We start from the raw sequence: 5,641 nt of genomic DNA, 5'->3' as shown, positions 1-5,641 counted from the left end.
TATTGCAAATACTTATATTTGAATTTCAATATAAACTCAAATAAATTTATTCAATTTAGATTGAAATAAATAAATAAAGTCTGAATGATAAATGATATTTATAAATTCAATTAATTTGAAAATTTTCACATATTTGTAAGATGTAAGAACTCAGTTTAACATGATATAATGACGCTATCAAATGCATACCTGAAAGGAAGAATTGGTGGTATCTTAGGCCCCCACATTGCTGTAAAAATGAAATAAAAGGACCAATCCCTTAGGTTGTCATTTTCATAACAGCAGTAATGTGTCTGAATTTGTAAAATTGATAGTGAGAGATTTTAGTTTGGAAGAAAATAATCATGGGGAATGCCACTAAAATAAATCAATGAAAGCATCCTCTCAACGGCTACCCTCAAAATCTCCTTTCAAAACCCAAATAAAGGCAAAAGAAAACTGCATGGAGAAAGAGATAGTAATAGCAATAGTAGCTTCAATTTCAAAACCAACTCCTTTTTCCCTTTCACCTGCCTTTTCTTTTCCTTCAGGTACCAACTCTCCATCTGATATATGTTTGTTGTAAAATATGGTCTATACCTCTTTTCAGGCACATCCTGAGAATCATTTCTCTTCATATTGTTCAAGCATTAATCTGTCAATTCATTCATCAAGCACAGGAGATTCCATCCGAGGAAGGGGATACGATGCCTCTCCGCTTCGTCTCAGCATGGAGAAAACGCCGGAGATGCAACACCCGGGATCATACCGACCCTTGTATGTTATTTTCCTTCACATGATAACCTGTTCATCCTTTGGCAGTGTTTTTTTTTTTTTAAAGTTCAACATCCTACATTCCTACTTTCAGGGACTTACAAACCTGCAGAGTACTGGGGAATTGAGGGTCAAATGCCCCAGCAAACAAAACGTCGACAAGGTTCGTCAATTTTCACCCTTAAGGAGATGCAGGAGGCAACGCATTCTTTCAGCGACAAGAATCTGCTCGGGAAAGGAGGGTTTGACCGAGTCTACAAGGGCACTCTACGATCAGGGGAGGTATTTATCATTTTTCCTAATGTTTGTGTGGCAATAGCTTTGTTTGTTCCATGCATAAGTTATGCTTCCATAGGCGGTAATGAACCAAAGTGTAAAGAAAACATACAAATGTTCTCTTTCTGTATTCTGAAGGTTGTTGCAATCAAGAAAATGGAGCTGCCACCATACAAAGTAGCTGAAGGAGAACGTGAATTCCGTGTTGAAGTTGATATCTTGAGCAGACTTGACCATCCGAACCTGGTTTCGTTGATAGGTTATTGTGCAGACGGGAAGCACCGGTTTCTAGTCTACGAATACATGCAAAAAGGGAACCTGCAAGATCACTTAAATGGTAGGCTTCTACTCAAGTCTGTTCCCAACCCAGTCACTCATTCATCTAACATCTATCAAATCTTAAACTGCTAAAATAGGTATTTGTGAAAAGAAACTGGATTGGCCTTCAAGGCTCAAAGTGGCAATCGGTGCATCTATGGGACTTGCTTATCTCCATTCTAATTCTGCAGTTGGAATTCCTATAGTTCACAGAGATTTCAAGTCCACAAATGTCCTACTAAACGACAACTTCGAAGCAAAGGTAAGAAACTTACAAACTTTTCAGCCAGAATTGACATTATAAAGCATATTCATCACTAAAACTCGATTTACTACTCTTTTTGCAGATATCAGACTTTGGACTAGCCAAACTGATGCCAGAGGGTCAAGAGATTGATGTGACTGGAAGAGTTCTTGGCACATTTGGATATTTCGATCCTGAGTATACATCAGTATGCATCTTCATGTCACAAACTTATTCCCTACATTTCTCTTCTAATTCCTAACAAAAAGTACAGATAAGTCTAAAATACTAGGAAAGCAAACTCTTATACAACAAATATCTCATTCTTTAACTTCCATCAGAAAAAATACTAGATGTTAGATTTTGTTCAACAAAATTAGGTTAGCAACAGCAAGCATGATCTCGGTTTTTCATTTGTCTTCTCTTATGACAGACAGGAAATTAACTTTACAGAGTGATGTTTATGCATTTGGAGTGTTCTTCTAGAGCTTTTGACGGGACGCAGGGCTGTAGACTTAAACCAGGGAGCAAGTGACCGAAACCTTGTAGCCCAGGTAACAGCTTATAATTCAAAGAGGTTATGGCTCTAAGGTTTCAAGGACTTGCAACAAATAAGTTGGCGGTTGTGGTCTATGTGTTACAGGTTAAGCACATACTGAATGATAGGAAGAAATTACGTAAGGTGATTGACCCAGAAATGGCTCGAAGTTCATACACCATCGAATCTATAGCAATGTTTGCAAACCTAGCATCGCGCTGTATCCGTGTTGAGAGCAGAGAGCGACCCTCAATGCCAGAATGTGTGAAAGAACTGCAACTGATTTTCTGTGCAAATGCAAAAGGCCTAGGGCATGCCTTTTAGGATGGATTGAGAAATGCAATTTTCTAACCAGCAGTAAAACTGTATCATATCAACAATAAGGACACCATGAGTTAAGAGCAAACAAGATTACCAGGTAAATTTGATAAGAGGACTCAAAGAAACAAGGTATTTGAGTCATCTATGAGTCGAAACAAAAGAAATATTAGTAGAATTCATGTTGAAGAGATAATATATTCCCGTATTTGTTCTAGTTATCATCACCAGTTTATTTGTTAATATTTTGCTTATTGCAGCTAATTCTATGTACTGTACATTTTGTAAACACAGTTAAACAAGTATTTTGCACACACAAAAATGATAACAAGTAGTGATCTTTGATTTAGTTTGCACCAACTATAACGAAAGCACATATAAAGACATCTCATTTTATCCCTTCCCTGATCATAAGTTCGTGCTCAAAAACATGTTAACAAAGCAAGAGAGAGGAATTACATTAGAAGTTTGCATAAGACAATAACTTGAGAAAAAGTGACAAAAGCAATGGATATGCTGGATGCAGTTTACCCTTCAAGTGTGCTCTACCATGCACATAAGTCATAAACTAAACACAATGAGATATTTTAAGTAGCCATCGAATACCTAGTATCACATCCACCGAAATGGATGATCCTAGCAAGCTTTTTGAACTCCATTAGGGCTACGAAAAGAGACAGAGTAGCAGAAAAGATGTAAGAACAAAATCATCTCCTCGAACAAGCAGAAAAAAATGACAGGTTTATGACAAAGAGCAACAAAAGTAGAAGAGCGAGTAAGAGTTTCAGTAAAAAAACATGGGTTTTATGTGTGACTCGAACAGCTCTTATCTCGAACGGTTATGATTACAGTATGATTTCAACTTATACATTTATGAGAGAAGTTCCTCACCGGATTCCAACATGTCCGAGTCTAAGAAACTGCTAGAAACCGGGAGTTTCTTGCACATCAAATGCTTACGTCTCTGTAATGTCAGCAAGATAAAGATACTGTCCGTCTGAAAAACATTGTATCCTGCTTTTATGTACATGTTGAATGGAGCCTCATCGATCATTCTACAATGCAAGAACACCTCTTTTGAAGAAGTCATTCGAGATATTAGCTCCTCACTTGCCTTGAGAAGATGCCAACCAATGCCCCTCCTAAATGATTCAAATGAAAACACCAAGAATAAGATAATAAAAAAAAGTGGCCTTTGTTGCTAAATTCAACCTGCAATGAGAGCGCTTGTTGACTACAAGAGTAAATTTTTAGTCCTAAAATGGCTTCAACATTACAAATACCACATTTTTATTTTCACTTAGTGGTTAACTTAACAATAACCTTTCACCATACGAGTGTGTAGCACCATTATCCAAATGGAAAAAAAAAAACTCAACCTGTAACTTATTGAACACATTAACATCACAAATCCAACATCATGTCATTATTCTCTTCCACTAATATCCACCAAATAAGGAACAGAGAAAACTAATACAAAAGTACAATAAAAAAAATTAAAAAAAAAACCCTTTCTTTTTACCTTCTAAGCTCCTTTGTGACAGTCATGTTACAAATATATGGAGAATTCTGGGACTGTAGGTGTAGGAGGAGAAGCATTAGCACCCCTTTGTCAAAGCAAACCTCCACTGTTCCAGCCAGTTTCTCTCCTCTCTTCCCACCTTCCTCTCTATAGAACCAACTAGAGTGACAGCATGTGGCATGGAAGCTCTCCTCTCCATCAAATATTGTTTCACGAAGAATCTCAACAAAGCCTCGTACTGCAAAGACATGAACATTGACTCGGCGAATGACAAAGCCAACAACCCGACGGTCAAATCCATTTCTTCAGTCCTCATGACCCGAACCCACAACGACCCAGATTCCAACTGCTGAATATAGACGAAATACTCCAAAGCTATGAGCTTTTCGAGCTCTTCGTTTGTTAAAACACGGCTTCCCCTAAAGGGTTCGTCTAGGAAGGAGAAGTACTGAGTGGGAGTGATGGAGTTCGTGGAGGAAGAAGAAGAAGGAAGACAGCATTTGAAGCTGTGACGATGGAGTTTGCGAAGGGGAAGGAGAGGGTTTCTATATGAATTAAAGAATTGAACTTTGGTGGGTTTTAATTCGGTTTGGAAGCGTTGGCACTGTGGTTGGAGATATAAGTAAGTAGATAGTTTAAGTGCTGCTGCTGCTGTTGCCATGGAAATTGTGAGCTTATTTGAGATCAGAATCTGTTGATGATGAGATAAATTTGGAAAACATCATCGAATAATTGTGGAGGAAAACATTTTCTTAACTGAAAGCATTCCTGTTTTCTTTTTCTTTTTTTTTTCATTTGAGAGTTCGTTTGCGATTTTGTGATCTGGCTAAGAACACGAAATAGATGACCAATCTGATCAGTTGACGGGCGAACCAAATCCAGCCATGTTTCCTGAAGGCACTTGTTGTATTAATCCTATATTCAACACGATAAAACATCAATGATGAATCGCTTTTATTAATCTTATATTCAATTATTCAATATATATATATATATATATCTTAAAATTGGTTTTCAATTCGTTTCAAACCTAAATACTATATATATATATATATATAGTTCAAGATAAAGATGGATTGAGAGAATATTGAGTGCGGTCCTGTCCACTATAAAATTTCAAATTCGTTGACGATTGTATTATGGGTTAGGACCACCGGCGGATCTACAGTTATATACCTCCTCTCCGGTTGCGAACATTGCTCTAAAAGAAGTTGATGAAGAGGGAAAGTGGGACTGGAATTTTCAAGCAACATTTTGTTTTGATTATTATCTCTAATATCAGTATGTAGTTAAAGAAACTTTCAATATTGTATTTTAATTGTTGTGCTGATATCACCATCTGTTTTTGACATGGATATAATTTTGCCCTTTCGGACCGCCATATATATCAACTTTGGGTTTGACTCTTCTCTCGCTTCTTTTGAGATACTTTGATTTGTAAGAGCAAGTGCTCGCCTTTTAACCTTTTACCTCTACCAGTGAACTTACTTTTGAAATTGAGCTTTTAACTAAGTTACCTTCTTCACTGTGTTTTTTGTAATTTAAGTTCACGTCAAAGGGCATCCCCTCTGCTCAAATTCAATGAAAATTCTAGTAGACACCAAAAAGAGCATATTTCAGGGGCAGTGGCCAATATGGTAACCTTGTTTCCCAAGAAACAAACAGAAAATTC

General features: G+C 37.1%; 1 long non-coding RNA gene and 2 pseudogenes across 1 annotated transcript; 1 reads left to right on the top strand and 2 right to left on the bottom strand.

The window, feature by feature from the left end:
• Positions 1–500: 500 nt before the first annotated feature.
• On the bottom strand, positions 501–1,280 carry LOC120151410. The gene is made up of 2 exons (XR_005518611.1): positions 1,142–1,280; positions 501–1,020 (listed from the first exon to the last, which is right to left on the bottom strand). It is a non-coding gene; the product is annotated as an uncharacterized LOC120151410 (long non-coding RNA).
• On the top strand, positions 639–2,654 carry LOC120151409 (annotated as a pseudogene).
• LOC120151408 lies at positions 1,788–4,863 on the bottom strand (annotated as a pseudogene).
• Positions 4,864–5,641: the final 778 nt, after the last annotated feature.

This window comes from Hibiscus syriacus, unplaced genomic scaffold (assembly GCF_006381635.1).
Source record: "Hibiscus syriacus cultivar Baekdansim isolate YM2019G1 unplaced genomic scaffold, ASM638163v2 tig00111057_pilon, whole genome shotgun sequence".
Taxonomy (NCBI): Eukaryota; Viridiplantae; Streptophyta; class Magnoliopsida; order Malvales; family Malvaceae; genus Hibiscus; species Hibiscus syriacus.
Note: the sequence above shows the minus strand (reverse complement) of the source record. Positions and strands in the feature narration are given on the sequence as shown.